Genomic DNA, 24,068 nt, shown 5'->3' with positions numbered 1-24,068 from the left:
CTTGCCAGTGCCTTTGTGCAAAGTTATAATCACAATGACTTTCTTCTTTTCCTAAGATTTATCTGTTTACCTAAGGCAAGCAACCATTCAATTGCCACTACTCCAGAATCGTATCTCAAACTCCTAGCCATGTGCCAAGACTTTCCTTTTTTTTTTTTTTTTTTTAACCCTTGCCAGCTTCCTTGGTTCTTTCCTCTTATTTAGGAAGTCCAATCTTTGAGAATTGTTTTACATGGATTTATTTTGCTACCTGATTGATGCAATCAACAACCTCATCCCTAAAGACTGCTTCCTTTGTGTATCACCATCTCCCACCCCACTCTCTCCACAGCAAGGTTTCCTTATCCATTATGGGAGTACAGGATAGTAGCATTTGAACCACACATTTTAAATTATCAGCGTATGTTAAGAATTTAGCACCTAAACTGTTACAGACAAATCATTATCTGCCAAAAGAATGCTCTCAAGTTGAAAGGAAGCCCTACTTTGTACTTATGAGAGATTAACTTGAAGTGTTCAACCAAATCACAAGTTCCGCAAGCATTTGCTTTCTTTTTCAACAGACAGATCTAGGTCTCCACAGAGTTTGTGGCCATGTCTATTTTGAAGCCTAAGCCCTATGTTCATCTTTGCATAACTAATTTCTAAACTTGTAGGTACACCGAGAGAAGGGTCAGAGGAAAATTAAAAAAATGATTCATGGCTTGGACAAAATCATTACTTCAGGGAGGTTACAGCAATTTTCAGGTGTACAAGGTGTCCTAGCAAGTCGAAGGGAATTTCATGGCCACATATCTCCTAAACGAAAATGTGAGACAGACTTAAGGACATATTTGCTGGGTTAAAAGGAAATGAACCAAAGGTAGGGCTTTTCTTTATCAGAAACAAAAAAATTCAAGCTTTCTTGGTGCCCAAATTTGATCATACTGGAACTTCCATCTTCATAGGTCAATATAAAAAGAAGACTGTCAAAGAATAAAAGAAAAAAAAATACAGTACAGGGCACCTTTATGCCAAGCCCCTAACAAGATTCAAATATACAACTTACACGGGCTTCCAAATAGGCACAGACACTAGAATAAACTTATCAGAATGTAATGGGAGTCAGAAAGCAGCCGACTTTTGACTTCAGCTCAGGTCATCATCTATCGGTTTGTGGGATTGAGCCCCACGGTGGGCTCTGTGCTGACATGTGGAGCCTACTTAGGATTCTCTCCCTCTCTCTCTCTCTCTCTCTGCCCTCCCCCCCTTGCATGCACACACACACACATTCTCTATCAAAATAAGTATTTTTTAAAAGGTAATGGGCAAAAAAAGGGGAACAGCAAAAATATCTTAAGATCTAAATAACCCAAGTAAAATGTTATGAAGCCTGAGACTTCTTTAACATATCCAAGAGAAGTCAGATAGGGGCAGAAAATTGGCCATGAGTTGCTAATTGATTAAACTGGGTGATGTATACCTATATTTCATTACAAGTACTCCTTTCCCTACTTTTATGTATATCAGAAAATAATAAGTAAAAAAAAAATACTAGTTTGATAGATTTCTAAAGAGAGCAAGACTGAGATCTGCACTTAATGGGACAACTGGTCAAAAAAGAATAATTAAAATGATTGCAATGCCCTTTAAAACTAAACTGGCACCCAGACCCAATCCAGATGTAGTACGTATGTGCCAAGTGAAAACCCAAGATTAATTCTGATCACTGTACCTTAAATTATTTGCTCAAAATTGGTTCCTAGTTGTATAGGAAGTGACTGAATAGATCCATCTGTTAAAGTACAGTTTATTTTTCTGATTTCTGGAGAAGATGTGTGATGTATAATTGCTTTAAGTGGATTAAGTCCCGAGTTCAACCTTCACACTTTGAGAGACCAAATATTCTGTTTGTTGAGAGATCATTCTCCACCAGTTTTTTTTGTTTGTTTCTATGTCTTGCCAACAAAGACGCAGACTATTCTTTAAGATTATCTTTTCAAGGATTTTTGTGTAGGAACAGCCTTGAAAGATAGAAATAATCTCTCCCTCTGAATAAAAGAGCCAACAGGTCTACCTCCTATTATTAAAGTTTGGGGTTCCTCAGACTCAGGTTTCTAACACAACTTGTGAGGACTGGGTCTCAGCAAATCGTCATGCCTGAGTATGATGCTCAAGATCCTTGCTATGCCATGAGTAATAAATTTCTTTTTCTCTGTCCCAGGCATCTCATGTCTTTTGCTCGCACCAACCAAACAGTAAGAAGATAATCTATTAGCTTGCTAGTAGAATAAAATCTCAGGCCCTTCACAAATCTGGAGCCTGCTAAATTGAAATGGTAAATATACTGTGCCTGGCATGAAAGTGACCTGTACTGAGACTGAATGCTAAGGAGGCTTCAACTGAATTCGTTTTAAAGGACTCTAGTTAAACATTAGCAATGCCTGCCAAGCAAGGCAGCAGGTAAGCTGCAGTGTGCACACCATTAATGCTGACAAAGTTACTTGTGTCAGTGCCAGCCACATAGAAAATGCTCAGTAAATGATTACTAAACTGAAATGCTTGCTAAAATTCTAGAATTTAATTCTAAATTTTAGTGTATTGAACCCTGAAGAGTCACATATAAATTTTGGCACTAAGTTTGATTTTTTTTAATTAGAGTTTCTTTAAAAATTAAGTAGAAAAACAAGGAAGGCATTTTACATGCCACAAGATAAAAGTACTGAAACTCCTTTTAAAAAATAGGAACTTCATGGGGCGCCTGGGTGGCGCAGTCGGTTAAGCGTCCGACTTCAGCCAGGTCACGATCTCACGGTCCGTGAGTTCGAGCCCCGCGTCGGGCTCTGGGCTGATGGCTCAGAGCCTGGAGCCTGTTTCCGATTCTGTGTCTCCCTCTCTCTCTGCCCCTCCCCCGTTCATGCTCTGTCTCTCTCTGTCTCAAAAAATAAATAAACATTAAAAAAAAAAATAAAAAAAAAAATAGGAACTTCAAATTTTCATTGCTATTCAAAGATAATTAGAAAAAACAAATTATCCTAAGTAATCTTTATTAAGTTCTAAATAACTTTAAAAGATGCTAAAATTGAAGTCTCATGTGTTACATCAAAATGTTTGCCAACTTCTCATGCATCTACAATGTCCTAATTTTCTTGGTATATATACATAGCCAAGGTTCCCAAAATAATTTGGAGACAATATATTTAGGGTCAAACCAGGACAGGTGTTCCAACAACACTGATAAAGGGGATACTTTTTATTATCCATGATGAATAAGGTATTTCTTCTCAATGGGTTAATCAAGAGATTTTAAGGGGGGAAAAATGGCTTGACTTTGGATTTCTCTACGATTGCACTTACTTGACACAAGTTCATTTCCTAGAATGCCATAAAGATGACACCAAAAAACGGAAGAAAAGGGGAAATCTTACTACACCCAATCCTAAGAGTACAACACCTTTAATTAGTCTTTTTTTAGGGAAGCATTTAGTTGGTAAGTCCACAGACCTGCAAACCTGCTGTTTCTACGAAAGGGGTGTGTAAAGATGGGATATTAATTTTACTTTAGTGGATGCAGGCCTGGACGCTCCCACTACCCCCTCACTTCAAAAAAGAGAAGGAGAAGGTGTCAGTGGCAATGGCCATTAAAAAGTTTGAGTGTCAATTTATTATGCATTTCACATGTTGTTATTCACTGTTTAGAAATTGTTATAAACACATTTTTTGCTTGACGGCATTTGATTTCAAGCATGTACAATAAATCCTCAGCAGAAACTCCGATTAAGTGATCACGGTTTGAGATATTCCCAAGATTCCTGCTTCAAGTAGGTAAACTACTTACTAAATTGGGCAAGACTGTGGGAATAATAGGGAGGAAAGACCTTATGTAATATATAAGTGAAGATAAAATATGAAATTGAAGTAAACATGAAATATATATTTTTAAGATGTCCAGCATCATGGAGATCCTTCAATGAAGACGATTTGAGATTTGTCAAAATACAGATAGAATCTAAGGAAACCTGGGTGGCTCAGTTGGTTAAGAATCCAAGTCTTGATTTGGGCTCAGGTCATGATCTCAGGGTTGTGGGACTGAGACCAATGTTGAGCTCCATACTGAGTGGGAAGCCTGCCAGGGATTCTCTCTCTCCCAGTCTCTCTCTGCCCCTCCCCTGCTCACACACATGCTTACATCCTCTCTCTCAAATAAACATTAAACACACACACACACACACAGAGAGAGAGAGAGAGAGAGAGAGAGAGAGAAAGAGAGAGAGAGAGAGAAAGATGGAATCTAAAGCCCCGATAATGAAATTAACTACAGAATGAGAGAAAGGATTTCTGTACTGAGTCATATATTACTCCAATACTGCAGTCTGGTAGCAGGAGCTAAGGAAATAGAAAAGGGATGTCCAGTGAACAAGGATATATCAAGGAGATGATCCCAAAGATGGAAGAACCAATGTCAATCAGTTTTTGATAGATTATCCAGAATAAGAAGTTAAAGGATTTTCAAAGATGGACTTATCTAGTAACCTTGGGTGGGGGGGGGGGGGGAGTTTCTATATATGGAAAGAACAAAATGAGTACAATAATGAAAAAGCACACAAGGAAAGAAAATGTGTACACAAAATTTTTGAGAATTTAGGCAACAGAGAATAATGAAATAGTTGAAGGGGGAGAGAGTGTCAATGAAGGGTCTTTTGTGACTGAAATAATAGAAGTTGAATATACAGAAAAGACGGGCTATTCTTGAAGTAACAAAGTCCTTAGGATAATGAAAATGGAAGGGATCCTAGGCACACATGGTCATTTTATATGCAGGAGCAAAGGATAAGTGGATGAAGGTACATTCACATATGTAGATTTAAAGATGGCAGGATGTGGACATAGCTCAATAACAATATTTTCTTCAGTGACATAGAAAACAAGGTATCAGATAAAATGACGATTGGGGTCTAAATGCAAATTTTGAGAAGAGAGTTACAGTATGCAATTTTCATTACAGAGGATGGAAGAGTGAGCTTCTTAGAGAAATAGATTTGTAGTAATAGGACTGCTCAGCATTGGCAGCTAACATGGCTTTACAGTATACTATTTCCCTTCACATGCATGACATCTTTTTTTTTTTTTTAATTTTTTTTTCAACGTTTATTTATTTTTTTTTGGGACAGAGAGAGACAGAGCATGAATGGGGGAGGGGCAGAGAGAGAGGGAGTCACAGAATCAGAAACAGGCTCCAGGCTCTGAGCCATCAGCCCAGAGCCTGACGCGGGGCTCGAACTCACGGACCGTGAGATCGTGACCTGGCTGAAGTCGGACGCTTAACCGACTGCGCCACCCAGGCGCCCCATGACATCTCCTTTTAATGAAACGAAGAGTTTATTTAAATAGGTCGGTTATACTTTATGGCAATGGTATGTTATAGTGTTATTCTTAATTTTGGCAGCTTTCAACTATTTTATTTTCCCTTTGTACACGTCAAGGATTGATTGACTAGTTCTAGATTATTTTGAACCTTTATGTCCTCAGAGATTTAGAAGTAGTAGCCAAGTTAGGGTCAAGATTCCCTGGAAGTCTGGTACTGAAGTGATAGCTTCACTGAGTCATGTAATTTTGGGCCTCACCATCCACAGAACTAGGTAAATGGTGACTCTGAGACAAGGTAGTGCTCTTGGGCTTTTGCACAGGGATTTGTAAGGAAGGTGGAAAAGTAATAATTTGGTGATCACTGATATTAGCCTTTTTCAGCAACTGAAAGCAGACTAACCATGTTACTAAAGAACATACCTGGAACAAAGCAATACTAAGGCATAAAAGAGACTGGCCAAGACTTCATGTCTCCTGCTGCTCTCATTAAGGGCTTTTTATGTAGAGACACCTTCTGTTTTTGCAAAAGTCAACATGTTTTCACCCCATGACCCTGTCCTCTGGTGATAGCCAGCTGAATTAGTATAGAACTATGACCTAGTAGTGGCCAACAATGGCACTGGACATGAATCTCAGAGTAAAAGTGCTGAAAGACAACTAGTTTTAACAATCACGTACTCGTTTTTGAGATTTTTTTCTTAAATTAACAACAAAAAGAAAGACTCTGATATAAGCCATGGCAACATTTTTCTAAATGTGTCTCCTGACACAAAGCAAGCAAAAAAAAGCTTCTGAACAGAAAGGAAACAATCAACAAAACAAACAAACAACAACAAAGACACAACCTCCTGAATGGGAGAAGACATTTCCAAGCGATATATCCAATAAAGGCTTAGTATCCAAAATATAAAAAGAACTTCTGTAACTCAAAACCAAAACAAAAGAAGATCCAATTTAAAATGGGAAGAAGACACAAACAGACACTTATCCAAAGATAGCATACAGATAGCCAATAGACACATAAAAGGATTCTCATCACTCATCATCAGTGAAATGCAAATCAAAATCACAGTGAGATATCACATCACACCTGTCAGCATGGCTAAAACCAAAAGACACATGAAACAAGTGTTGGCAAGGATGTGGAGAAAAATGAAACTTTATGCACTTTTGGTGGGAACACAAACTGGTACAGCCGCTTTGGAAAAGAGGATGAAGACTCCTCAAAACATTAATAACGCAATTACTGTATGATCCAGGAATTCTACTTTGGGTATTTATCCAAAGAACATGAAAACACTAATTCAAACAGATACATGCATCCCTATGTTTATTGCAGCATTATTTACAATAGCCAAATTATGGAAACAACCCATGTGTCCATCGACAGATGCATGGATAAAGAAAACATAGTATACACGTAACATGGAGCATTACTCAGCCATAAAAAATGAAAAGGTGCCATTTCCAACAACATGGATGGATCTAGAGGATATAACGTCAAGTGAAGTCAGTCAGAGAAAGACAAATACCATATGATTTCACTCATGTGGAATTTAAGAAATAAAAGAGAAACCAAAAAAATAGGCTTTTAAATATAGAGAATTGATGGTTACCACAGGGGGGTGAATGAGAGGATAGGTGAAATAGATGAAAGGCATTAGGAGTATATTTACCGTGGTGGGCAATGAGTAACGTATAGAATTGTTGAATTGTACACCTGATGCTACTGTAACACTGTGTTAATTACGCAGGAATTAGAATGTTTTTTTTATGTTTTTAAATGAGCAAGCTGAGCTATTAGTGGAGAGAACGTAAGCCAAATGATATACAGATGTTTGCAGGAAGAACAGTAACAATAGAACACAGAAATCTGTTAATTCCTGGTATCAAGTGATAACTTGGTTGTATGTGTCTATTTCTTATCAGCACTTGAGAATTCTGGGAATCTTTCTCATAGTACAAAAATCGACTTAAGGACTACCTTCCACATTCTTGAGATAGACTGTTACAAATGGGCCTGTAAAGATTCCCACCTTCCTATGTGCATGACATGTGTCATCTGCTCCTCCACTGACCCCAGTTATCCATGTGAGCCGTGGAACATTAGCAAGCAGGATGTCATCTGAGGCTTGATGCAAATTTATACAGTGAGGCTTGTCTTTTTTCAAACACTTTCCCTTGAAAGCCAGGCACTATGGCATAAAGGAGCTACAATTAGACTACTGAATGGTGACAGGCCATATGGAGAGAAGCCCCAAAGGATGAGAGGCCATCTTGTATGTTCCAACACCAGTAAGTTCCCAGGTGAATCTGTCATGTGAGTGACCCCAACTATACTGATATGTAGCTCAAGAATACTTAGCTGAGCCAGTAACCCACGCAATTATGACAACCAACTGCAATTGTTACTAAGCCAGTGGGTTTTTCAAGGCGTTTTTTTTTTTTTACACAACAATGGATTATTGAAACACTTACATTAACTTGGATAAACTTCCATAAACAGCTGCTCTATTCAAAGACAGAAGCAAACGTACTAGAAATTCGAGAAACCTGAATTAAAGTTCTTACTCTATTACTTCTGTAAATAAGGTTTTCTAGGCTCATTTTTTTTTTCCTATCAGCACTTCTGTCCTGCCTGCCCTAATAGATCATCCTCACATGTTCCAAGAGCTCAGTAAATACTTATGTACTAAGTATAAGAATGAGTGAAATCTGTGCCAGTTTGCTAGGACTGCCATAATAAAATACCAGACTTGTGGTTTAAACAACCGCAATTAATTTTCTCACATTGCTGGAGGCTACAAGTCCAAGATCAAGGTGTCAGCAGATTTGGTTTCTCCCGAGGCCTCTGTCCTTGGCTTGCAGATGACCACCTTCTTCCTATGTGCTTACATTGCCTTTTCTATGTGTGCACACATCCCTGGTGTCTCTCTCTCTTCTTACAAGGACACAAGTCCTACTGGATTAAGTCCCTAATGACCTCAGTAACTTGGTCATCTCTTTGAAGGCCCTATCTGCAACTACTGATTTCCTGTTTCTGCATGGTCACAGCTTCCTGGGCAAAGAGTGGTGGCAGCCTGGTTAAAGGATGGTAAATGACAAACAAGTCTGAGAAGTTAAACATAGAGCTAGCTGGAGAAATGTACTATTTTCTCTTCCCAGGAGCCATTTGTTTACATTCCACAGAGTAACAGACCTAGGCACTTTGGTTGGTCTCTTTAGGAAGGATTTGTTTACATTCCACACGATAAAAGCTAAAAAGTATTCTTTCTGTCTGAAAGTGACAAGAGATAGCTGTGCAAGCAGTTCCTCTATAAACTCCAAAATTCCTCATCTTAAACCTCCTCTCCTTAAAACCACTGTGTATGCAGGAGATAGCTGGCTTTACCATGTTGTTTCTAGAGAGAATGGGTCCCAGGAATGGGCACAGATGTTCTGTAAGTAAATAATTCTTCTGTTCTCTATTCCAGAAACCTCATGTTTCCTGTCAAGGTAAAATAAATACACACACACACACACACAGTAGGTAAAAATACTTTAAACAACATTTCTTTAATAGTATATCATCAAATACTAGAGCCTTAACAATTTTCCCCCTTTCAGACAGACAAGTCCATCCACTAAAGTGGCTTCATTTTTATTTTTTAATCTTTAGTTTTTAAAAATCTTGGACAGCTTTTTACTGGTCCAAATTTTTAGCTTATCTTTTACAATAAGCACAAGAAATTATATTATCGAGAGGCTTCTGGTTTTGTTGGTGTGAAGGTAATATGAGAACAAATGAGAACAAGGATCAGGGTTGTTTGTGGGACATTCTATTGACATGTTGCCTGAAACTCACCCCGTTGTCTTTAAACTGGTGCCTAACACTAAAACTTCCGACAAATACATCCCCAACTCTGGGCTAATAAGAAAGACAGCCCTACGAATATTCTCATTAATTTTTTTTTATCTTGTGCAGATTTTAATTAGAAAAAGATAATATCAACTATTATAATTTTTTTTAAAGGCTTGACTCCAAGGTGACAGAGTAGTGGTACTTTCAGTTGCTCCTCCAACTGTGCTACTTTTCTGCTTTTTCAAATCTCATGACAAATATGATAGACTCCCTTGCTTCAGCAGCCTCTTACATCCTTTAGCAAATACCTAATAAAAAAGTTAATGAAATTAAAGTGCTGCTGAAGTAAATGTATTTAAAGAAAGTATATCCTTACATTTGGCAACAGACTCATTGACCACAGATAAACACCAAGACAAACTTCTCAGGGATTATCTTCAAATGCAATCCACTTTCTACCTACTAACCATGTGTTTCTAAAACTTCTCTCAGGTTTGACTTTGAGAGGATCTTGGGTTATCTAAACCAATTATCTGTCAAAAATTCACATATTCTCATAGATGAATGTGCCTCCTAAACAAGTAAAATGGGTTCATGATCTTAGAAATCCACTTATTCCATCAACGACACTCTCTCATTGTTAGAAAATCCTTCTTTATGTTGAACCAAAATTGGGGGGCCTCGGTGGCACAGTCGGTTAAGCTTCCAACTCTTGGTTTCAGCTCAGGTTATGATTTCATGGCTTCGTGGGTTTGAGCCCCCTCAGACTCTGTGCCAACAGCTCTGAGCCTGCTTGGGATTCTCTCCGCCCCTCCCCCACTCATGCTGTCTCTCTCAAAATAAATAAACATAAAAAAAAAATTGAACCAAAATTTACATTTCCAAAAATACATCTGTTGATCCTAAGTCTGGCCTATGAATCATAAAAAATTAAGTCCTTTTTCCCCCACTAGTTATCTCTTCAGATAATTGAAGGTCATTGCCATGTCTGTTTTAACCTTCTTCTTCAGTTAGTTATTGATTCTAATGTCCCAATCAGTGTTCCTTCATGCTCTTTTGGATCAAAGTTTTCTACACTTCGGACTCATCTGACGATGCCTCGACACCTACACCAAGATCAAACTCTACAGCATTAAGTGGGTTTATCTTTCAAATATTACAGACACCTGGCCTTGGGACCTACAAGCTTTTCAGAGCTTAATATATGTAAAAGTGAGTATTGACTCCAAAGTATTAAAGAAAACTTTAAAAACTGAAATAAAATATGTTAGATATCCACAAAACCTATCACTTGCCAGATTAAATTTATGTTCATTACAAAATAATTACATATGCAAACAATGAGTAGGTTTTTCTCACTTGCCAGTAATTTCCAAATATGCACAATTGTAGAGAAATGAGAGCTCGTTATAAATTATTATAGTCAAATCTCTTTAAAAAAATTTTTATTAGTTTTCTTTTGAGAGGCAGAGAGAGACAGAGCACAAGTGGGGGAGGGGCAGAGAGAGAGGAAGACACAGAATCTGACGTAGGCTCCTGGCTTTGAGCTGTCAGCACAGAGCCCAAAGCGAGCCCAAACTCACGAACCGTGAGATCATGACCTGAGCCTAAGTCGAATGCTCAACCCACTGAGCTACCCAGGCGCACCTAGCCAAATCTCTTTAGAAGTCAAAAGCAGATCTGCAGGTGCTTGGGTAGCTCAGTTGTTTGAGTGTCAGAAGTAGGCTCAGGTCACAATCTTGCATTTTTGAGTTCAAGCCCCACGTGGGGCTTTAGGCTGACAGCTCAGAACCTGGAACCCTTTCAGATTCTGTTCCTCCCTGTCTGTGCCCGTCCCCTGCTTGCGCACACTCTCTCAAAATTAAGTAAACATTAAAAAATTTTTTAATTAAAAAATTTAAAAGTCAAAAGCAAATCTCAAAAATCTTCACAAGACATAAACAATTTACATGTATACAATCTTAATGATATTTGCATTTTGACTTAAAGTCAAGGAATTCAACAGAATTGTAAGAATCTATAAAGGTCTTAAAAGTGGCCCTTAAAATTATAAAGGAAAACCTCAGTAAGAATCACCTGAGGGATTTATCTTGCATGCAGTGTTCTGGACCCACTCAGCCCTAAGAGTCCAGTGTTTCAGGGCTGACTTTAATCACAAACTTCCAGGTCCCATCCCTAACTTTTGCTGATTATTTAGTCACCCTTATCTGACTTCTGACCTGCAACCTGTTTCCCATCAATTACACTGACATTTATATCCCTCCACTAGCTGTAAGCACTCAGTCCTCACATTACTGCTCGAGGGCCCCAACTATAGACCAAAAATAAACAAAGAGATTTTAATTTAAATTGTATCCACAATATATACCAATAGAAAAGTGACAAGGCAAATTGTCAAAGTAAAATCTTTCCCAGCAGCCGCAGTACTAAAGTGTAATTATATATAAATTATATATATATATATATATTTTTTTTTTTCCTTTTTGCTCCATGATTCCAGCTTTAATTGCCTTAGGCAATTTGAAACTGCTGCCCTCAGTGCAGAAGTGAAGCTAACCCCTCCAAGGAAGATGAACAAGTGTCCAAAACCGAAGTGGGGGTTAATTATAGCTCAAACGATTTATCTCTGGAGTCGTGGCTACAAGATCCTGAAGTATAGCGTCTCATTTCTTGAGCCACTTAAATAAGCAGGGAATACAAAGATCTTTTTAAAAACTTACACCAAGCCAGGGAACGTTGCCCATTTTTTTTCCTAGTGGTAGATTTTGGTTAGTCATTTTTCTAAAAATGATTCTAGCACTTACTATGCCTTAAATGGTCTCCAAGGAACCTGAAATGGTGACGGAGTCTCCTTAAATACAACTGGGGGTATGACGTAGAGTCCAAGAATTATGGAGTTCAATAAATATTAATGAATTTTAATAATATCAAAAATATCCCTATAGGATATGCAGCTTATCTGATTTTTATATGATTTTTTTTTACAGGACAAGTTCATCTCTTGTAGAAAATGACACTGCCCTGATACCATTTTCTGAAGACAAACATTTATCATTGTGAAATCTTTTTTTTTTAAAGCAATTTCTTCTTTCTTAAATTAAAATCAACTTCTTGGAAATCAAATATATCTATTTAAGGCCATAATGCAAAAAAAACAAAACAACCCTTGGGGAGGATTTTTATTATTAGACTTGTCAATGTATCTGTCCTCTGCTAAAAATAAACTAGGCAGAGTGCTAAAAGACAACTTTGGCAAGAGAACATAATTACTGAACATTCAGAATGGAACATTTATAAAAATAAACACTGGACACATGCCTCGGCCCATATAGAAATTGGGCCTGGTTCTGTGTAAAGTTGCCACATTGAACACATCCAACCAATTTTGCTATAGATTTAGCAACCCCCAAAAGAGCTATATACAATGAGTTTTCTTTTTTTACAAGCATAAACTAACATGACTAGAAGAAAAAGATCCAATAACAGAATTTTGGTTAGTAACCTGATTTACCCAGTATATGCTCAAAAAGCTCAGAATTCAGCCCTTCCTAGGGTAGGGCTCCAGGGGAAACGCTAAGATTGGTTTAAAAACATATGAGAACCATTAGATTCCTACATTACATACTCATGCTGCTGAGTTGCTGCCCCTTCCCTGGTACAGAATGCTGGACATTTATCCTCTGGAGAAAATAAAGTACAGATCTCTGCCCTGAGGGGAAAACACACAGATAAAGACAGAGCTACCTCACTGCAAACAAGGGAGGTTATCACACTTGGGCATGGTCAATGCTGAGATCCCCAGGTTGATTCTGACACTTGGCTCCCCAAACAATGGTAGTTCTCCCTGTCAGTCTCCAGGCAAGGGGTTCCAAGAATCTTCATGGGAAATCCGCTCAGCCTAACAAGAAATAGCCAAAGATACCAACTTCCACATCTGGAGTTTCCTCAACAGTGAGACCAACCTGAAGTGAAGGGCACCAAAGGAAATCCCACTGAACTTTCCATCACTTTTGCTAGCCCCTACCCTTCTACGAGCAGACAACCCAAAATCACCAGACACCTCACATATGCCTCTCAGATGGATACCAAAAGACACAAACATTAGAAAAAAACTTAGAAACAGACTGTCAAGGGTTAAGAAAATTCCAAGGCAAAAGGAAATTCCAAACCATTACTATTAATATCCTCAGAGAGGTAAGAGAAGGATCATATATGTGAAAGAATTCAATCATCCAATAAGAAACGTTTAAAGCAGCAGTTTTAAACCTTTTTAGTATAAATATTCCTTACCTAAATACTTTCAAAAATTGTTGGCCCCCCAAAGCTTTTGTTTTTGTAGGTTATCAGTATGTATCTTATTAGAAGTGAAACCAAATTTAAAAATATGTATTCCACATAACCAAATATTATGTAGGATATTTAAGTAAAAACCAAAGTAATGCATTTTTATGAAAAAATATTTTACAAAACAAAAAATCATCAGTGACAATCGTTACTTTGCTTTAGATTTTTTCAATTCTCTTTAATGTCTAGCTTAATAAAAGACAGCTGGATTCTCACATCTGTTTCCACATTCCATCTGTTACAGATCATCCAATATTCACTTAAATAATTTTAGAAAAAGAAAACAAAGGATATCATTATAGAAATGATTCAACAGAGTTTGTCAGAACTAAGGACATGAGTTCCAGATTGAAAAATTCCATCAAATGTCTAAGTCACAGAATAAAACTAGACACACTAGTCTACGTCATTGTAGACATTTCAGAATCTGAGCTGAAGATCATACAAGTCTCCAGAGAGAAAAAGATTAAGTCAAACGTGAAGGATCAGGAAATAGAAAAACCTCAAATTTCTCAATGGCAATTCTGGAATCAAAATGGAACAACGTCTCCAAAATACTGAAAGATAATTATTTATAACCAAACTGCCATCAAGTTTAAGGACAGAAGAGAGACATTTATAGTAGCAACACAAGATCCCAGAATGTGTTTCTTCATACACTATTCCCAGAAAACTACCAGAAAATGTGTTCCTATAAAACAAGTCCTTAAACCACATATTAAAAACAAAGGGACACAAGAAACAGAAGACACGGCAGCCTGGGTGGCTCAGTTTGTTGAACACCCAACTTTGGCTCAGGTTATGATCCTGAGGTTCATGAGTTCAAGCCCTACATCAGTGTACAGCCTGTTTGGGATTGTCTCTCTCCCTCTTTCTCTGCCTCTCCCCTGCTCGCTCTCACTCTCTCTTTCTCAAAATAAATAATAAACTTAAATAATAATTTTAAAAAACAGAAGATTCCCAAGGTAACACATCTGTGACACAGGTATAGAAAGCAAACAGCCTGAAGGAAACAGATCAGAAATCATCAAGAGAGACTTCTATAAATAGATAAACCTGTGTGTACAGAGAATATATTTACACAACTGTTACAAAGTATGTGATTAATATCACAAATATAGAAAGATAAGCAAACATGCATAATTACTAATGCCAGGAAAGACCAAAAGTTGTACGTGAAGGAAATATGATCATAGCTTACTAACTTAGCTCTAAATAACACGTCCATAGTTAATGTAAGATTTAACAGAAGTTACATTCTAGTTATATTGAGTCAACAGAGTAGGGAAAGGCAAGTATGCCTGTCAAGGTAAAAAGGGAAAAATTTGGTAGTTCCTGATCTTCCAAGTGTCAATCAACAGAAAGTATTAAAAATTGATGTAAGAAGAAAAGTAGTGGGACACCTGAGTGGCTCAGTTAAGTGTTAACTCATAGCGTGTGACTCCTGATTTTGGCTCAGGTTGTGATCTCACAAACCCTGAGATGATGTCCCATTTGGAGCTCCGCACTGATAGGGGGACACTGCTTGGGATCCTCTGTCTACCTCTTTTTCTCTGCCCCTCCCCGGCCGGCTCATTCTCCCTCAAAATAATAAACAAACTTGAAACAAGAAAAAAGAAAAAAAAAGTAGTAATACACACATATTATATATAGACATGGAAGTAAACTGCAAAACCTTAGGTAAAAATATTCTAAGAGGGTACGTCTGTAGAAAAGGAAATAAGGTTACTTTGCATCCTACCAATCTTGCATAGTTATTTGACTCTTTCATTGTATAAACAGGATGAAACACAACATTTTTAACATCATACAAGCTTCAAAAAGCAAAATAAAGTGCATTTAAAAAAAGCAGCCTTTGGGGGAAATAAAGGTAACACTATAGTCCAGTTTTGGTTAGGTCTTAAACATTTGAGTTTTGAGGAGAGTGAACACATATACCACAAATTGAAGCTAATGTCCTTAAACATTATATCTTTGCTAAATTCCATTATCCCATGTGAATTGCAACAATGAAAATTCGCCAGGCAATATAATCATAGGAACCTAAAAATTTTGATAATTATTTTCTAAGCTAACAATAAAATTCGAGAAGGAATCCTGTCATTACTGCTTTATAAAGGCTTGTTTCCTTAGTATGATTGTTTCAAAGATCGAATACATATTAAAGCTAAAAGCTAGTCTCATACGCAATCTTACTAAAGATAAAACCAAGGAAAAATTTTATTGCATCTGATATAGATTATGGTATTATCTCACTCTTAGGTATTTTGGTTTCCTTTCCACTATTGGCCACATACTAAGATCTCAATAGATCCTAATATTAACAATGATACACTTGAAGGCAATTCTGCTAAAAACCATATGTCAGTCTTTGTTCCAAACCATGTTTGTTCCAAATACTTTGTTAGGCGGTCCAGAAAAAGGGGATGTGTACCCTAAAAAGCCTAGACTCATGCTTGGACTATTTCTCTGGTTAGTCGTAAGTTCATAAGCAACTGGTTTCATTCTTCTCATTAAATTTCAGTATGCCCTACTTGCTGTCAATCATCCAAGTTACCCTGGAACAGAACTAGAGTAGCTCACTCCCTGGGAAGAAACAGACATCACATTTCCCAAGCACGGCAGTGGGATAGGCTTCTCTGAGTTTGACTGAAAGACATTCTTTTAGCTCATACACTCACAGGCAAGTGCTTTGAAGGAAACTCTCTCTGAAGCTGTACTAAAATGGAAATAGAGGGAGTCTAAGAAGCCATACACAAGGAGGTTCTGTGATTCACTACTGTTTTATGTCAATGGGAATAAGACATGATGGGTCCTCAGCCACAATGATAGAGAATGATGAAGAACAGGAAAAGGCCCATTCATGGTGGGACAGGGCCTCAGGAACCACTATGGTGAAAAGTGAAGAAGCAACAAGAAAAACAGCAAACAGGGGCACCTGGGCAGCGGTCACTTAAGCATCTGACTTTGGCTCAGGGCATGATCTCCAGGTTTGTGAGTTCGAACCCCGCATCGGGCTCTGTGCTGACAGCTCAAAGCCTGAAGCCTGCTTTGGATTCTGTCTCTCTGTCAAAACTAAATAAAATTACAGAAAAAGAAAACATGGGATTGAAATCAAAGACCTAAGTTGAAATATCAGGTCTAATCCTTTCTAGCTGTCTTGTCTAAATTACTTGTCCAGCAAGTAATTTATCCTTTTAAGTTCAGTTCTTGCTAGTGAAGTTACAAAGTTAATACCTGTTTTTAATTTAATATAATTCATATAAAGCTCGAAAGCAGTAGGCTCTGTGTATTGTTGTAGTAGTATTAAGGCACAGCTATCTCAGGTCAGGTTAATTTCAGTTATGATGCATAAAGTGCTCTCTCTTGATTTGAAGCACACCAAGTCTCAACGGCAGAATTTAAAATTCTGGTGTCATGTAGGAGGGCTGGTCACTAGATCAATTAATGTTGATGTAGCAGCCCGGACAGGACACCAAGGTCCGGGAAGAAGTTAGACACAATACTACTTCTCAACTCCCCTGGTTTCCATAAAGACAGATGATAGGCATAATAATAGCACCCCTAAAGAAATCGACATCCTCATGCCTGACACCTAGCAAATATTATATGTGACCTGACAGTTATGATTAAGGATCATGAAATGGGGCAAGTATCCTGGAAGGTCTCCATTGGTGGGCCAACGTCATCACAAGTGTTTTTTAAAGGCAGGAGGGTCAGAGTCAGAGACACCACCAGGGAAGCAGAAATTGAAGTGATGCCATTACTGGAAGGGAGCCATTAGCCCAGCAATGTGGGCAGCCATTACAAGCTGGAAAATTCTCTGCGAGAGCCTCAAGAATGCACCCTGCAGACTTCTTGATGTTAGCCCAGGAGACCCACTTTCAGACTTTCAACCCCCAAAATTCTAAGGTACTTGTGTTGTCTGAGGTCACTAAGCTTATCATAATTTGTCACAGCAGCAATAGGAATACAGACTTTCCCATAACACCCCTGGCCTGTCCCCACTCTTTACTCTTCTCCCTAGAGTTTCACTGAGAAGCCATATAGTTAACTCAGCCTCTCCTTACTCCCTTCCTCCTAGGGGCAGCCCTTGCAGGAAGCATATACCTCCCTGGGGTTCTCCAGGCCATTGCTTCTACGGGCACCAACCCCTGTGCAGGGTGGGTGGAAGGTGTGCGGTCTTTCAGCGGCTGCCTATGTTTGGATGAGTATCCAGTTCTGGAGGTTGGTATAGGGAACCCACCAAAGAAGCAAATGTAAGCCATATCCTCTGATCCAGCTATAATCACTAATAAAGCTAATGGATTCACCCCCACCTGTCTGCTTTACTTCTCACATGATTCAGAACTCAGGTGGACAAAGGCAAAGAACCCCGTTTCAAGCATTGAGATTCTCAAAGGTTATGCATGATGCTACCATAGAGATTCAATTCTTAGGAGAGGAAATGGGGACAGAAAGATAGCCCTTTTATTCAGACAATATAGAAGGCTGAGATTGATATATTTAAGAGTCAACGTGGAAGACAGACTGCTATCCTCAAGGTATCCTTTTACAAGTAAGGATTCTAAATCCTTAATCTACCTGCACCTAAAACCACCTGCACCTCAGACTGCAGGTGGAGGTGATCAGTGGGTCTGGCTTTCGAACATTAGAGAAAGCAAGACTACAGCTGGCATTCTGGACACACAGCTCAGAAAAAACCTAAAGAGCTAGCCTAAAATGTATCCACGGTCTTTTTTTCAAATAGGCAAATATCATACCACAAGCATGTGAGTTGGCATTTTCAGTTTTGCAAAGAAGGAAAGGCAATCACCCTCAAATTTCTCAACCAATTTCACAAGATGGTGCTCTGATGATTCCATCATGAGAATTCTCTTTGAGGCTACAAAGAGAACTTGGAGACAAACAAACGTATGAAGCAGTTCTTTGGGGTCTAATTATTGCTGATTTTGTTAGAGCAAATATATGAAATTCCATTCTAATCCCAAATAACATGGAGATACTCATCATCCTCATGACAGGCATAAAGCAAACAAACATTGTGTATCTATTTTTATTAATTTTTTCAGTCAGAATAACATATTGATAAGACCATTAAGAGACATTGATTGAAATTATCAATCATTTCACCAAATTAGGAAAGCACTTCCCAGCTGTGGATTGATCCCTGAAGAGCCTGGCTCTAATGATCTCCATCATTATCGCAGCTAGGAACAGCCCATGGGGAGCCTCAGCCCCCAGGGTAAGAATTTACAGCCCAAATGAAATTTCATTACTCAATAAAGTAGAAAGCAACTAAGTCTAAGATCATCACTCCTTCCTTCTCTTATTTGTTCATTCAGTTTTTAGAACCCTCCCTAACTTACTGCATTCCAGAGAACAACTCAACGAAATCAGTTCCCCTCTGAAGAGTAATTTGGAGTGTGTGGTTAACTGGGTGAAATGCAGACCATACAGAAAACTAAGTCGATAGAGAAGGTGGACGTATAGCTAAGAGCAAGAGCTCTGCCTTGGAAATTGCAACACAGAAGAAATGGGAGGAATAAACTCCTTCTCTGTTTCTCTGTAAAAAAGAGAAAAAGATTTTGTAAACAATTAGTTTTGAAGAAGTATTTCAGTAGTTAGGCTCCATGGCATCTGAACAGAGCACTGTTATGTGCACAGACTGACTTGAGTTACTCAAGATTAAGTCACATTATAAGGAGGGCTTTTGTTATAAGCAAATTCCCATTTTTAGACAGTAGGAAAGAAACTTAGTGCATGTTAAGTCACCAGCTTTGAAATTAATTGGAATAATGTAGTCTTTAAGTAAATGATGTATGGTCAAGGAGCATTTTTATCTGTTCATTTAAGTCCACAGGAAATGAGACCCTGGGAGGGATCCTTTCCAACCAGGGTCATGTTGGTGGACATTAGATAGAAGAATGTTCATGATACCAAGTTCTATCACAGGAAAGTATGAGAAATTTAAATATATATTATCTACAAAATGTACAGTCCCTTTTTTAATTTCATCTACCTTAGTACTTTGGTTTATTCAACATACATTTACTGAGCACCTACTATATGCCAGGCTGAGAGGCTCAGAAATACATTAAAATACAAAGACCTTGCCTTTAAGACACTTGATATATGTAAGACAAACATGTAGAGCAGAGGGAAGAGTATCTCTGTGCTAGCTACTCTTGGCCTTGAGGCATGCTAGTCACTATTCCAAGTGTCATCCTGGTTTGTCAACTGCTAGTTACTGGTCTGCAAGGAATTCAACACAAAGTGAGACTATACCTTTAGAAAATTTTATGTAAGGTTGAAATTACTGCCATATCTAAGCATATGATCACTTTTCTAGTAATCCATTTATTTTGTATGTTACATAACTTCAGACTATAACATATTTGTAATTAAAATACATATATATGTGAATATGTATATGTATGTACATGTGTATATGTGTATATATACATACATGTACATATAACCAGTCCTTAAGCACAGAGCTTTTGAGAAACACTACTTAACACTTTAGAGAGTTCATATCAGAACTAAGTTAATCTGTGCAAATAGCATCACTTTAGAATCCTTTCCCACTCCACCCTCACAATTCACTCCAAAAGATTAGGTAAATGTTCTTATAACAACTCATTGCAAAGTCCAGAAATATGCCTAAAAACTTTCTTTTAGCTTATAGCCTGGGAGCATGCTGGCTATCTAGGATCATTAGACAAACTTTATTTGTCCTGCTCAGTATCTTTAAATTTTTTATCCCCCTATTGAAAATTTACAAAATTTCAAAAACAAATCTAAATAATTGTCTTTTCTTAGAAAATAATAAAATGTGGGAACACAGGCCTATAGCCCACAGGATTGCGATCCCAAGAAATGGAACCCACGGGCACTTCGGTGGCTCAGTCAGTTTAGCATCTAGGCTTGGCACAGGTCATTTCATGGTTCATGAATTTGAGCCCTGCATCTGTGCTGACATCTCAGAGCCTGGAGCCTGCTTTGAATTCTGTGTCTCCCTCTCTCTCTGCCCCTTCCCCGCTTGTACTCTGTTTCTCTCTCTCTCTCTCTCAAAAATAAACATTAAAAAAGAAAGAAAAAAATGGTACCCAAATCTCTCCTTTGAGTTGCATACTTGTCCTCTGTAGATATTTGAATTTAGCACATTTACTTTTCTTCATTTCCTTGGTCTCTTTGGGGATGTCAGTACATCCCAGCTCATCCCCTATAGCTATCTTGCCTATAACTTTTTGCAGCCCAAATAGGAAACTAGGGACCCCTGTGGTAAATAAAATATGGAAAGGTTGTAATTTTCAAAAGCAGAATACTAGTTTTGGTTCAAGAAATTCTGAGGTGATGGGGAAAATGAGAGGTTTTCCAAATACCACTCATTAGAGATAATCCCTAAAAAGTTGGATGGTAAAAACCATACACTCCTGGAGTGTAACAGGGAAGAAATTTTGCCTATCAAACTGAACTCCTAGAAGAAAAACTTGAGAAACTATCCTTTTCCTCATAGCATCTCCTAATTTCATGAAGATTTATTCACTAAACAAATGTTTATGTAGTACTTGCTATGTAGCAATCCTATACACCATGGATTCAGTTGTGGACAAAATTAAGTCCCCACCGTTATGGAACTTACATTCCAATCAAGACACAGAGACAATAAACACCCCCAAAAATGTATGAATAAGTAATATAATTTCAGACAGTAACTATGGTGAAGAAAACAAAACAGGACAACAGAATACGACATGACTGGGTATTTGTATCAGGGAGGAGTGGTCCTCTATAGTGGTTGGCAAAGGACTCAAAAAAGATGACGTTTTATTATAAGACAAAAATTAGGAGAAGACACCCACATGGACATTTTGTGGGACATAAAAAGTCACAGAAAAGAAGGAAATGGGGAACTGGCAAGGACATATTTAAGGTGGTCTGCCAGACTGATGAAATGAAGAAAAACAGAGATGGTCGACTCAAGCACCTACAGGTAGTCTGGTACACAACCTCAAGAAGAGAACGGACAAAGAGATTTCCAGGCTAAGGAAAGAGCACACAGGTCCTGAAATAGGAGCGAGTTTGAAATGTCACAGAACTTATAAAGGTTTCCACATGTTTCTTATTCTTCTTTGGAGGACTTTTTCTAAATTTCCCCAGGATTCTCAGCAAACCACTACTGATAGGACTGATAGCTAGTCCTTATTATTTCCACCATGTTTTCACCTTTGCTTCTTCTCCATGCCACTCCCCAGTACCTGATAACATCCCTGTCAGCACCATCATCACTAGGACCAAAGTCTAAGACAAAAGTTTGAATTTACTGCCAAGTGATACACCAAGTAATGACAGTGAGTCAGGTATGTGACATCCAGGCACAAAATGGGAGTGGTATTTGAAGATTTGTCCTAATTCTATTGTGCACATTTTAATAACCCATGTCTTAAAGGCCCCTGATGAATTTCAATGGTACAGGAAAACTTTTGAAAATTATGTGATGGTAGTTTTTTTTCTCGGGACAGTAGAGGCCGTGTAGCGTCACCGTTACTCTGAGGAGAGAACAGTCGGTAGAGGGGTGCAAAAATGCAGAGCAATAAAACCTTTAACTTGGAGAAGCAAAACCATACTCCAAGGAAGCATCATCAGCATCACCACCACCAACAGCAACAGCCACCACCGCCACCAATACCTGCAAATGGGCAACAAGCCAGCAGCCAAAATGAAGGCTTGACTATTGACCTGAAGAATTTTAGGAAACCAGGAGAGAAGACCTTCACCCAACGTAGCCGGCTCTTTGTGGGCAATCTTCCTCCTGACATCACTGAGGAGGAGATGAGGAAACTATTTGAGAAATATGGGAAGGCAGGCGAAGTCTTCATTCATAAGGATAAGGGCTTTGGCTTTATCCGCTTGGAAACGCGAACCCTAGCAGAGATTGCCAAAGTAGAGCTGGACAACATGCCACTTCGTGGAAAGCAGCTGCGTGTGCGCTTTGCCTGCCATAGTGCATCGCTCACAGTCCGAAACCTTCCTCAGTATGTTTCTAACGAACTGCTGGAGGAAGCTTTTTCTGTTTTTGGCCAAGTGGAAAGGGCTGTAGTCATCGTGGATGATAGGAAGGCCCTCAGGAAAAGGCATTGTTGAATTCTCAGGGAAGCCAGCTGCTTGGAAAGCTCTGGACAGGTGCAGTGAAGGCTCCTTCCTGTTAACCACATTTCCTCGGCCTGTGACTGTGGAGCCCATGGACCAGTTGGATGATGAAGAGGGACTTCCAGAGAAGCTGGTTATAAAGAACCAGCAATTTCATAAGGAGCGAGAACAGCCACCCAGATTTGCACAGCCTGGCTCCTTTGAGTATGCCATGCGCTGGAAGGCACTCATTGAGATGGAGAAGCAGCAGCAGGACCAAGTGGACCGCAACATCAAGGAAGCTCGTGAGAAGCTGGAGATGGAGGCTGCTCGCCATGAGCACCAAGTCATGTTAATGAGACAGGATTTGATGAGGCATCAAGAAGAACTCCGGAGGATGGAAGAGCTGCACAACCAAGAAGTGCAAAAACAAAAGCAACTGGAGCTCAGGCGGGAGGAAGAGCGCAGGCGCCGTGAAGAAGAGATGCGGCGGCAACAGGAAGGATTCAAGGGAACATTCCCTGATGCGAGAGAACAGGAGATACGGATGGGCCAGATGGCCATGGGAGGTGCTATGGGCATAAACAACAGAGGCGCCATGCCCCCTGCTCCAGTGCCAGCTGGTACCCCAGCTCCTCCAGGACCTGCCACTATGATGCCAGATGGAACCTTGGGATTGACCCCACCAACAACTGAACGCTTTGGCCAGGCTGCTACCATGGAAGGAATTGGGGCCATTGGTGGAACCCCTCCTGCGTTCAACCGTGCAGCTCCTGGAGCTGAATTTGCTCCAAACAAACGTCGCCGATACTAATAAAAATTTCACTGTCTAGTTTCCCAAAAACCCTCAAAAGAAAGACCCTTTTTGGACTAGCCAGAATTCTGCCCTGGAAAAAGTGTTAGGGATTCCTCCCAATAGTTAGGTCTTCCTTGTCTGTACTACTCTAAGGGAGTATGCTGGAGGCTGAGGGCAAGGGAGGGGCGATAAAATTTAACAAATCAAAAAAAAAAAAAAAAAAAAGAGAAAGAAAGAAAATTATGTGATGGTAAATAAAACTTATTCAACAATTGGACATTTGAAATCTTTACCACATGGACCAGAATAGATTTAGGACCTGGAGAGGTACTTTAAAAGCCAAGTATCATCACCAGTTCCGAGAACAACCACACTGTATACTATACAATATCTAAAAAAAGGAAGCTATCTAATACAATATAAAAACCACTGTGATTATGTTTATCATATTGTAACATGTAATCAAATCAATAAAATTAGCACCCCCCCCCACCCACTCCCAAGTAAATGATATGGGATAAAAGGTTTCAGAAGTGAAACTAAAAGGAAAATGAATCATTCCAAGAATATGAAATTATATAATTCATTTTTAGAAGATTAAAAATA

The 24,068-nt window shown here is 38.8% G+C and overlaps 1 pseudogene; it reads left to right on the top strand.

Annotated features, from left to right (window-relative positions):
• Positions 1-22,047: 22,047 nt before the first annotated feature.
• On the top strand, positions 22,048-23,671 carry LOC112861040 (non-POU domain-containing octamer-binding protein pseudogene; annotated as a pseudogene).
• The last annotated feature ends 397 nt before the right edge of the window (positions 23,672-24,068 follow it).

This window comes from Puma concolor, chromosome A1 (genome assembly GCF_028749965.1).
Source record: "Puma concolor isolate L17-30 chromosome A1, mPumCon1.1.hap2, whole genome shotgun sequence".
Classification (NCBI taxonomy): Eukaryota; Metazoa; Chordata; class Mammalia; order Carnivora; family Felidae; genus Puma; species Puma concolor.
The sequence above is the reverse complement of the archived record's forward strand: the minus strand, read 5'-3'. Positions and strand labels throughout refer to the sequence as shown.